At 40.6% G+C, this 12,070-nt stretch overlaps 1 protein-coding gene across 2 annotated transcripts in view; it reads left to right on the top strand.

Moving 5' to 3' along the window:
* Positions 1 to 12,070, top strand: part of PLA2G4B (phospholipase A2 group IVB) — a 58,168-nt gene that overhangs the window by 4,117 nt on the left and 41,981 nt on the right. The window contains exon 2 of one of the 2 annotated variants that reach the window (XM_075030674.1): positions 5,685 to 5,776. The exons of the other annotated variant lie outside the window; for it this stretch is intronic. The gene's annotated coding sequence lies outside the window, so the exon portion shown is untranslated. The remainder of the gene's footprint in view (positions 1 to 5,684; positions 5,777 to 12,070) is intronic. 2 annotated transcript variants of the gene reach the window in all.

Below are 12,070 nucleotides of genomic sequence, written 5' to 3'. Positions count from 1 at the left end.
CATCTGGAATATTATGCCTAGAAGAGAGGGAAGGAAAACCAGAGATAAACATTAACTTTTTTTCTTTTTTTTTTTAGTTGTTTCTGGCTACTAAGTGCATTTTACATAGCTTAAGAACCACTGTCCACTAGCAAAAGAACTGCTTGGAGAAAACCAACGACATTCATCTCTGTACATGGCCTCTTTATCTTCTGAGGCCTGAGAGAAAGCTTTGATTCTGGATGGTGCTAGTGCCTAGTAGTTCCTAAGCAGAGAGAGTTCAGTCATAGTCAGGCCAGACCTATCTTCTCTGTCCACTTCATTTTCTGCTTATTCCATTTGCTTTCTGGGTATTTTTATAAGTTGTGTCTGCCTGATTAGCCACATAACAGACACCACACACAGGATGGTAATGGGCTGAGGCAGGTAACTCTACCTTTCAATTCACAAATTTAGGAAAAGTAGCTTGAATTTTTAACAACATGGAGGAGTCATTTGCTCCGTGCCCTTTGCATGTGCAAGTTCTCCCTTCCTCTGGGTTGAAGAGGAGAGTAGAATTTTTTGAGTAATTTATTATCCTTCTTCATTCCTTTCAGTTGTCCACATAAGGCTATTTGGCTTTCCAGCGCTTCTGCTTTGCTTTTCTTCTCCTGCAGAAGAGCATAATTTTGCATTGTCAATGAACATCAGTCCAGACCTCAAAAGAATGCAATTTCCTGGGCTCAGGAACAAATCCAGAGGTTAGTCTTATAAATCCTATGTATGCTCTGCGGCTGTTCCAGCTCTGAGCCAAGTTTGGCAACAGGGTCATTTCATCTAGCACTCACGTAGTAAACCACATTTCTTTTATGACCTCCTAGCCAGCTGTTCAGGCTAAATCATTGTACATACAGTCATGACTTGACTAATGCCTGTGCATGTCTCAGCTGCTTTCCTGTTATTCTGTCTGTAGAATGGTACAAAATTCTCCTTATGAGGTGGTGTTCCTGAAAGACAGAGCCTCCTGCTACACGTAAAAAATAGTGATTTTTCTGAGGGTCACCACATGTACAGACCACAGAGTCAAGTACATTCTAGCTGGAAGGTGACTTAGTATAAGAAATGTAGTTCTTCTGGGAGCAGATGAGTGTCTATGGCCTGTAAGGATGGTTCCTTCTTGCTCTGGTCCCCAGTTCTTCAGTGCAAAGTTCCATGTGGAGACAATCAGGAATGCTTTCATCACAGTGAGATTTTTCTTCATGTGTTTTAGGTTTTCATTAAAGAAGTGTAAAAACTGAAAACATGTTTAAGCATGCTTTCAATCTTTTCATGCCTCTGAAAATGGTAGTATCAGGTCATGTGCCCCCAAACAGGCTTTTCAGCAGAAAAAGAGATAAAAAGAAAACCAAAGCTCTGGTTTCTTAAAAGCCATTCATTATCTAAAAAATGTTTCACTGAAACAAGAGATGCTTTGGTGAGCTTAGATCTCATGACATTGTTTGCTTGGTTGGCAATTCTGCAGCACCCTCAGCTCTGACTTCTTGCAGGCACAGCAGAAACAGCAGGCACAGCGTGTACCTACCTCCACTTTCAGGGAAGAGCCACAGACCAAACCACCATGCTCTTCTGCTGTTGCCCCCAGGGCAGCTAGAGGCCTGAGCTTCTGCTGTTTATCCCTCCTTTGTCCTTGGTCCTTTGTTTTATTCTCCTCCTATTTTAGCCTGTTTCACTCTGTTAGGTTTTCTGAATTCTGCTTTTCTTTCTTTCCTCATGTCTCTCATAAGATCAATGCCAGCTTTATTCTGAGCTCTCATTGTTGACAAAGTTCGTAAAATGAGTTCTGTATCTCTTATTATAATACAGATGATCAGATTATTGTGATGAAGTAGGTTGAAAGGAAAGGTATTATCAGGTCTCAGGCTTTAGTCCAATTAGCAGGCTCTCAAACTACAACATAATTCTGTTAACACTGGTATGAACTTATGTCGTTGTGAGTCCACTGGCTGTTTGGACTGCTGCTGCAACCTGAATCCATTCTGTGAGCTGACTCTATCAGGGAAGGGAGAGCCTGGTGTATTACTGTAACAGAGAGGAGATTATAAATTAGGAAGACTTAAAGATGATATTTGCTTCAGGGCAGAGGGACTCACTCAGTGCTTATGGTACCTCATAAGTCCTAATTGTGAAATGAGGAAGAAATGACAGGCCCAGCACAAACTCTTGTTGCAGAGGTAGATTTTATCTAAAAATAAAATACCTGTATGTCTGGAGCTGGGCTTTAGGAGTATGGAGATGCAAATGCTGCCATGGCAAGGATTCCTGCACGGAAGTAGGACCCTTTCTTACCTTTATCATTAACACATGACTGTCCATTTCCATAGGTGGATTAAGTTTGCCTGAGAGAGAGGATGTGTCCTTGCCAGCTATGGTTGCCCAATGTATCCTTGGCTTTCTACAATCCCACAAAAACCACGCGCAATCCCTGAACATTAGTCTGGAATCATAGAGGTTTTCTGGCAACAGAATACCTTCTGCTCTCCTAAGTGGGTCTTCTACACCTTTCAGAGGAAAGGAGCAGTCTCTTTAGCAGTATCTGTCTGTTCTGAAGACTTCTTGTTTCAGCTCACCAGGTGGAGTCCTGAACACTGTCTCCAGGATTTTTGACCACGAGAGTATGTCCTGGTTTCAGCTGGGATAGAGTTAACTGTCTTCCTAGTAGCTGGTGCGGTGCTATGTTTTGTGTTCAGTATGTGAAGAATGTTGATAACACACTGATGTTTTCAGTTGTTGCTCAGTAGTGTTTAGACTATAGTCAAGGATTTTTCGGCTTCTCATGCCCAGCCAGGGCACCTGACCCAAACTGGCCAACGGTGTATTCCATACCATGTGACGTCCCATCTAGTTTAGGAACTGGGAAGGGGGGGGCAGGGATTCGCCGCTCGGGGACTGGCTGGGTGTTGGTCGGCGGGTGGTGAGCAATTGCCCTGCACATCATTTGTACATTTCAATCCTTTTATTACTACTGCTGTCATTTTATTAGTGTTATCATTATCATTATTAGTTTCTTCTTTTCTGTTCTATTAAACCGTTCTTATCTCAACCCAGGAGTTTTACTTCTTTTCCTGATTTTCTCCCCCATCCCACTGGGTGGGGGGGAGTGAGTGAGCGGCTGCGTGGTGCTTAGTTGCTGGCTGGGGTTAAACCACAACAGAGTACTATGAGACCAGATGTCACACATCCTGAAAGGCTCCCAATTGAAATCAATGGGATTTTACACATCCACAAACATTAGATTGGTGCCAGAGTGATCAGGATCTTACAGAAATGAAAGCCAAGTGAGTACAGAGATTCATTTTTCCTCTTTCCATATTCTAGAATCATGATTTACTGGATAGGTGTGAAGTCAGTAATGGAGCAGTGGGGGCTTAGAGACCGGGGCTAGAGCATTTATCTGTGCAGAGATTAGGTGTAATAGTTGATTGCCATTGAAACTCCATTCTGGTTGTAGTCTGAAGGCTGTTCTGGAGTTTCACTGATACATTGCCTTCAGTTGACCTTTTGTGCAAGAATACACTTCATCCAAACCCAGCAGAAAGATTAAATACTTTCTTGGCTGTGGAAGAAGGTGGCTGTAAAGGAGGCAGTAATGAAAGATAGGGGACAGGCAAAGATCAGTAGAAGCATATTTATACTTACATATATAAGAGTATATCAGCTCCAGGTATGTGCTGCTGAAAGGAATATTTGTTCCCCAGATAGTCATCAAGATCTGCTTTTAGCTCCAGCAGACTAGAAATGATGTCCGGTTGATGATGCATATTTCATTATATCAGTTGGTGCTTGCTGGAAAGGAAGGGAAAAGAATGAACTCCATTCTCTCACTTGGATATGGCATATTAAAGATAAGATTTGATGTGAGATGATCTAGTTCTTCTACTGCTTGCTTAAATAGTATATTGTGTTTTTGCAAATGAGGTGTAGCAGTTTGTCATGAGAACTGGAATTTTCTTCCAGCTCTGAAGAGGGGATTGGAATGTAGCTCTCCAGAGTAAAAAGCATTTACAGTTGCAGAAACAATAGTATACACGTCCTTTCTGAGCCTTTTCAGAAGGCTCAGCTGCTGCAGTTGGATCTCACACAGTAGGTTTAGCCTTTTGCAGTTGGCCTTTACCCTTTCATTCTCCTGGATCTCAGGCACATCAGCTGTGCAAGCTGCAGCATCTCTCCTGCACTGTGCTGTGCCATGTCAGATGAGTCGCTGCTAACATGCAGCACAGTGTGAAGGACTCTTCTCCTGATGTGACTATACCAAATGTCTCCCCTGACAACTTGCTTTGCTGTCAGGAATGCTGGAAAGAAAAAAAACTTGAGACACCTTCCTCGTCCTCTGAAGGAACAAATGCTGATGTTAAGGAAGGTCTATGCCTGTCATCACAGACTCACTGTGTGACTGCAGCCACATGACTTCACACTCTTCAATTTTTTCTTGACTTAACTTTGCAAATGGATTAGCTGTAAATCTGCCTAGAGCTTTGCACAGCCACAGCAGTAATAGTTATTATTATGATTGTTGAAATACACTGCTAAGTCTCACAGAGATAGTTCAGCTGGCTGTGTATTTCTCTGAATATTTTAGTATTATAAGAAAGTATAAAGTCCCCACTGTCACAAGATTTGAGGTTCCATTTATACAATCAATGCAATGCAATTAGCCTCCTCAAAAACAGGGAACAGGCAAACATAACCTTCAATTGCTAGCTGGGAACCCTCATTCTGCTATGCCATATCCTGAAGAAAATACAGTATATCTTGGAAACTCTACCCAGAGTCTAAGTGCAGGATGCTTTGATTTACTTTAGCATACAAGGATTAGGGAGAAAATACTTCAATGATTTGGGTGTATCATGGTGTTTGAGGCTTTGGTAGTGAAGGAGGACTGATATTTGTCTCCAGTCAGACATGTTGAGGGAACCTTTTGGCTATGCATGCCTTCCTGTGGGCTCTCCCATATATGTATCCAAGCTCAGAGCAGCTGCCTTGTTAGCTCAGAGCTCCCAAGCCTGCTTGTACCTGGTATGTCCCTGTTCCTTCCTTGGACATGCATTTCAGATTGTCAGCATTTCAAGGTTTGTTTGTATGTCTTCACTTCTGAAATGTCTTGGGAGTAAACACTGATGGGAGCACATGTAGTTGAGGTATAAGGAAGGAACGTGGGGTTACTAGCAGAGGGGTTCCCAGCTTGCTTTTCAATGTGATTGCAACCATACTAAGCTTTTTCCTGGTATTCCAAAATACTATGCAAGCAGTCACTGCAATTGAAGTCTGTATTGTTTCAAGGGAACAGCATAATCACTTTGACATACAGCTGTTTTATTTAATTTGACGAAATGGAACAACCCCATTTTGATTCAGAATACAGCCAGTTGTAACACATTTTTTTTTCAAGCCAGAAAAATTCTACCATAAATATACAAGCTTTACACTTGGGAAGATGGAGAGGAAAATTTTATCATCAATGTGCAAAACCATATAATAATTTATAGTCATTCTCCTTCCCAGCTGTAAAGGGTATGTCTTTTTTCAGTGTATACTGTCATATTCAAATGCTGGCTAAGTGTGTGTTTTGCTTTCCAGTATAGAAGATTCTCTTGGCAGCAGGGGAGCATTCTGTAGCCTTTATTGCAAAATTCTACTCCTTTAAACTATGGGTTTCACCTCCTCTGTAGGGCTGCCTCCAGTCCCTACCCAGGCCTGTCCATGGACAGCACTTCCATTGGCAATGACAATGACATTGAAGGGTGCAGCTTATGAGTCACAGGTAAGAAAGCTAAGGAGAGAAAACATGGGTCTGAATATAAATGAGGACTGAGCTGCTCAAAGCATGGTCACTGCACCTGTATACCAGGGACACATGTACACTGTCCTCCTAGTCTAGGGGAAAAATTGCTGTCACTGTAGTAAAGTGAAATTAACAGGTCACAAGATGGCAGCATAATCTCACTAGTCAGGGTGACAAAACTTGAGGGATCAGGTCATTAATCTTCCTCAATTCAAACTTGTATTTTGAATAATCAGAGTCGTGTGTCTAACTTGCTGGTGCTTCCCAGGCTTTAAACTACTATGTATATAGGTGAAACTATTACGTATGTAGGTGAAACTATTACGTATGTAGGTGAAAATCCTGTTACAGCATTTTTCAAACTAACTTATTTAATTTAAATTCAGGTGCACTGTGATAGTGTTGAAATAAATTGCTTACCTGGAGTTCAATACTGAACAAAAAATTACGTGAGCATGTTATCTAACTAATCAATAAAAAAAGCAACATTTATGGTACATTGACTTTGCAAAGCCTATGCAACTGAGAGTCACGTTTGTTATATTTTCCCTTCCTTTCTGCTCTTGAGAGCAAGATATTCTGAACCCTGCCTCAAAATACACATTTCTTACTGAACATTAATTTTTTATAGTAGTACTGAGTGAATATATTCTCTGTGAAGAGCTTATTTAATATATTTTTCTCTTTCTGTTTGAGGAGTATGTAGGTAATCTGTATTCAGTTTTCATCTGCCTGTTTGCCTGCCTGTCTCTGTCTCTGTCTCTTATGAGCTGTACCTTTTGAATGTGCAGTACTTGATTTGGAAAAAAAGAACTCCTCTAGGGAGAGTTGATTCATCACATCGGCCACCACATTATATAACACAGAGTGATAACAACTACTGAGAACATTCCTAGTAGCAATATTCCCACTTATGAATTTAAATATTTTCCTCAGGAATGTCTGTAAAAATAAATGGAGGTATCTGTGTATACTTGGAAGGAAAACAAGCCATGAGAGCAAGGCAAAAATCTATCCATTTTCAAAATTAATTGCAATTTTTTGTGATATTACTGCAGAATTAAACCATAGGTAGTTAGACACATCCTCCAGGTGCACTTTTTTGAGAAGAATGTAGAATCATAGTTCTACCAGTTACTTGCATCTACCAAGTGAATATGATGTTTTGGCACACGTGCAAACTGTGTTTATGGATATTTACTTGTTGAACTTACAGGCATATTTTCAGACAGCACTTTTGCCAACAGTTTTGAACATATGCTGAAATCCCAAATGGTCATTGGCTTTGGTTTTGTATACCTGTTCAGATGACGATTGTTCTATCCAAGTTTACTCACACCAGTCAATACAGTTGCATCTGAGCACCCATAAGCTAAATTTAATAAAGCAAAAAAAAAAAAAAGAGAAAATTGTACACTGCCCTTTCCATTAGCATGTCGTTTCTGGGCTAAGCAATTGGCCACATGGTGTCACTGTGTCTTAAGGCAGCAAAACCTCTATCAATAAAGCCTTTAGCAATTCCAAGTTTTCAAAGTATCCCAACCATGTGATATTACCTAAGGAGATGCTTCAGCAAAAATGACAAGGTCACGGAAGCTTCACTGTAGGAGTGTTTTAGGGAGATATTTTGTACAAAGCATCTGTTTTCTGGCTTCTTGTACCTTCCTGAAATACTTCACAAATATTTTTAGCCCAGAAGCGCTTGTTCTCCAGATGTCTGCGTTTGGGAGCATGATTATGTGGAAAGCTTTAACTTAAATTGTTGCAAGTCAGGGATTTAAAAATTCAGTGGTGCTGGACTCATCCTACACGTTAGTCATAGTCCTTCTTCTCTTCTCTTTCTGTCTTTTTGTATCTGAATGCACAACTTCCTTTGGCTCTGCTGAGCAGAGGAAACTTGGCCTTATGGAGCTCAGAGCAATATAAACTGCAGCTCCTGGGAGCCACAAAATGCCATTTAATCCCTGCTAGTCCTGAAGAATGCTTTGCACAACACACCTGCCTCGAGAGAGCTGTGCCAAAAGCTGATGTATTGGGTGTTTAAGGAGTTTCGTAATGTACAGCTATAGCAACACTGAGACAAACAGTTGTGTACAGATATAGTATGAGCCTTAGCCAAGAAGATGATATCTGGCTCAGGGCGTATTGAAAGATTGCAAAATCTGTAGTAAGTGTCGGTGTGCACTGTTTCTTCTGTAAAATGGTAAGTGAGCCTAGAGTAGCCAGGCCTTATGCTAACATCCTGATAGCCTGCGTAGGTTAGATTCAGATTTCATAGAAAGGATAAATACCTGGAAATTACTTACCATCCATGTAGAGTGCAAGGTGCCTTGTTTTGATTGCTAGGACATTAGGTAGTTGCAATGCTTTTCCTAAGTCAGCTGTTGTGCTTTGTATGAAGCTTACTCCCTGCATAGCTGCTGAGAATGATAGTGCTGTTTTAAGATCCGTATTTCTTAGTGATAGTTTTGCTATGGATTTTGTTTGGGCCAGGAGTTCACTTGTAATATACCTGTTTTGATGGCCGTATCTTTAATTTAAGTGCACAGTCAAGTCATATTTAGCGTTATTAGGTCTACAAAGCATGGGTCTGTGAAAATTCTGGTGCCTCGGTATGAATTTTGGTGCAATAGTATGAACTGAGGAAATGGCTATGTTAGTCTGGTCTTGAATGTGACATGAGACTAAGTGCTAAATAAAACCTGGACTGTTGGATCTCACAGGCTAGAGTAGAGCAGAGGTACCTTAGAGTATGCGACTCCCTTGAAGAGACAGTGAGAGCTTACAGGGTTGGTTCAGAAGACCAGAAGACATTTGTGAGTAGCAGATTAAGTTGAGTTTCTGCTTGTTACTTGCAATGTAACAACAGCTTAGAAGTATGATCAATGATGTTTATTTAGGAATGCTTACTTGAATATGATTTTGGGCTATGATTCCTCCACTTTCCCCCTCACCATTGCTTCTTTAATTATCTTAAGTGGAAAAATTCTCCATTGGCCTTTGTGCTGGTGGTGGCCCTTAGTATGGGAGCTTCTGCAGAGAGTAAAACATGATATGGTTTGTCCTGGGGGAAGAAGACCCTGAAGCAGAAAGTAGCGTTGAACAGTAATGCAGAAAAGCAGATGGGGTCTAGTGTACAAGAAGGTGGTACAAACAAACTTGGGAGTAAATCAGGCATGTTGCCAGAACAATTTGTCCTTGTTCCGCGAATCTTGGAAATTGCTGACCTCATTATCTAGTCACAAAATGTCTCTTGGTAGTGTGCAAGGGAGTCCTATCATAACTATAATTATCCTAATGGCACTGCTACCATGATGGTATATAAACTATAAACAGGAAAAGCTGAAACCCACTGACACAGATGAGATGCAAATGAAGGGCTGGTGCCTCTGCTAGAGGAATACGATAAGAAATGGAAACTGGCTGAGGAAATCCCTCAAGATCTGTCTCCAGGAACTGCCTTCAAAATGTTTGCTCAGGGAAGAAAGGTGTGAAGAAGGGGAAGGATGTGTGTTTCCTCTCCTTGTGGTTTTATGAACCCCAGGCCCTGGAACCAAGGCTCCTTCTGAGAAAGCTTTCATATGTTGTCCTGTGCAATGCATTTTCTGGGAAGCTCTGTTACTCCATATTTGTTGGAAGAGGTACACTATATATCAGTGCCAATGGAGTTTAGTTTCTAACACTATTAGAGTACAGAGCAAGTCTCCTCGAAATAATGGGAACAGCTTGTCTCTTCATGTGAACCTTTTTTATAAAGCACATAGACTATCACTGCCTATGGATATTAGTCAACTACAGGCTTCTAATATATATTTGAGATGTAAAGAAAAGCTTGATGCATGGAAGAAAAAGAGATTTTTAAAGCTAAGGCCAGCTATGTTTATTTAGTGTGACCTACACAATGCATGCATTTTTTTAGTAGTTCCTGAATCAAGTTCCTAATCTCTGATTGAGCTACACAGTATAGACAATCATCCAGGCTTGATTTAAATTTAGCTATCATGTGGGAAGGAAATGTGGTGTGGGGGCTGAGAAAAGCCAGGAGTCACAATGTGAAAGGAAGGTGTAGGAGGGAAAATAAATAGTTTAGCTATAACACAGGTTTCAAGGATCAGAAATAGAATTTATTGTCATTTATGGAACTGTGGCACTGCGAAAAGTCAACAGAGAAGTGAGCCCCATTTTGCTAAAAGTGATAAAAGTTCCCAGATAAGCTGCAGACCTCACTCAGAAAAAAACCCAGCAATCTAAGTAGATTACATGAACACCAATGCAAACACCAACACAAATGAGAAAATAGAAGCAAAAGGACAGGAGTTAAACAATAATTAAGCCTATGAATAAAATGTGATATGTTTGGTTTTCATGGGGAGCAGAGAGGAGAGACTGGGCTAATATTTTGTTCATATTCCTTTGTCTGCTGTTTGGTTGTGCTCCAATTCATCAAACACTTGTGCACCTGAGGTGGCACTTTGACTGTGAATTATCCTATTAATATCAGCTAGACTATTCCTGAGAGGAGCATGTGCGAGTGTCTGAGAGGATCAAAGCTTTTGACTTTTCAAATGCGTGAGATAGCTACTAAATGGATAGCAGAAAAGCTAGTATTGTCTAACCACAAAACCTACTGATGAATTACCCGTAGCTGCAGATCAGGAAGATGTCTGAATCTTTTCAGCACATCTTTTTGCAACAGCAGAGATCTTTGAACTTTCAGAGTTTTACTGTAGGTTGGATTTTGACTGGCTGAATTTTGACTAGCTCCCCTCAGTAATCTGGAGTGTAGTATAAGAGATGAGGATTTTACTTGTGCTCGGCACCACACAGGTAGCAGTAAAAACCCCAAGATGCTCTGTTGTCAGTATGTTTTGTGTTAGACACTGTCCTGACACAGACAGACCACATAATGGTGATGACTATGTATGTCAGAAGGAAGGAATTAAAGCTTGAATGATCACAACCAGAACTCGAATTAAGAAGTCAAATAGGTGTTCCTGTCTCTAGAGGCTGAAATGGATTGGCATTTGTTCATCTGTACAGTTCTTTCAAAATGGTAGGTATAAAAGGAGTTGTTAATAGACAGTTATTAAGATCTGTTCCCATTTAGGAAAGCATCAAATAGCTTTACAGTATCTTTGTTTCTTGGTTTTGCAATGGATACTGTAATATATTCTGTTGAAGTTATTAATATAGACTTCCTAGTACATGAGTATATTGAATGAAAATTAAGCTGCCCTGCTCACTACTTGTTACAGACTGTCCGTGGTACTGAATGAAACCATTAATTAGTTTTCTGACTCCCAGGTTATTCCCCACAGAATTGAAGGATGTTTTGCTGGGGACAGGTGAACAGCATTTAGCTGCATCTTTAATAATATAATACAACCATTCATTTAATTTGATTCAGAGCCACATAAGACTAGACAGTGTCCTATATGGAACGAGAAGCGTCTTCAAGTATGAATTCAGAGGGTGGGACACATTTCTGACCCATGCTATGGCTGCTGGATGTTTTGGTGTTCTCTGGACCAGGTGTAAAATGATGTCTCCCATGATACAGACACTTGCTGGGGAATATACTAAATTTCTCCGAACATTGACAGTGTCAGTGTACAATGTTTGGGTTCCTAAATGGAAGGTGTCTAAAAGGGCTATTTTCAAATGATGATTATTTGGAGGAAGGGCCAGAAATATTCTGTAACAATAGAATCATGATAATTTTTCTTTGCATTTCTAGTTTGTCTTTCCTCTGAGTTGCTCCAGTTTCCCTGATCTAAGGTGAACTGTCTGTTGCTACTTTCGTTTTACACTACAAATTGCTTGCTAACTTGCCTAAGATGTGCAGAGAATTTATGACAGCCAAGGAGTATTCAAATAGAGCAGGCGGTACATTACCATTTTAATTCTCATTTCCTCTCTCCTCTTTTTCCTGTAAGCAAGAGCATGCAGTTGTTGCACAAGGCATTCCATGTGCCACATATCTGTCCATGTTGTCAGCTGTTTGTGTATCAAGTCCGAGGAGGAGGAAGAAATATGAGGTGTGTTAGCAGCAGTCAGGTACTTCCCATTCACAGTTTTAGCATACATGAGGAAGTGATGTCTGATGAATAGAGCTGATCATAAGTTTTCTGATGCAACGCTTCTCCTTTTGAAAATGTTGATTGGATTCTGTATTGCTGGGTTGGCTGGTTCTCCAGCTTCATGGAAACCTGCTTGGAAAGTTGTCATACTGTTGTAAACCTTGTGGACCCACCTGGCCTGTTCTACTGGCTA

This window comes from Buteo buteo, chromosome 6, assembly GCF_964188355.1.
Source record: "Buteo buteo chromosome 6, bButBut1.hap1.1, whole genome shotgun sequence".
In the NCBI taxonomy this organism is placed as follows: domain Eukaryota; kingdom Metazoa; phylum Chordata; class Aves; order Accipitriformes; family Accipitridae; genus Buteo; species Buteo buteo.
This window is presented reverse-complemented; position numbering and strand designations above follow the sequence as displayed.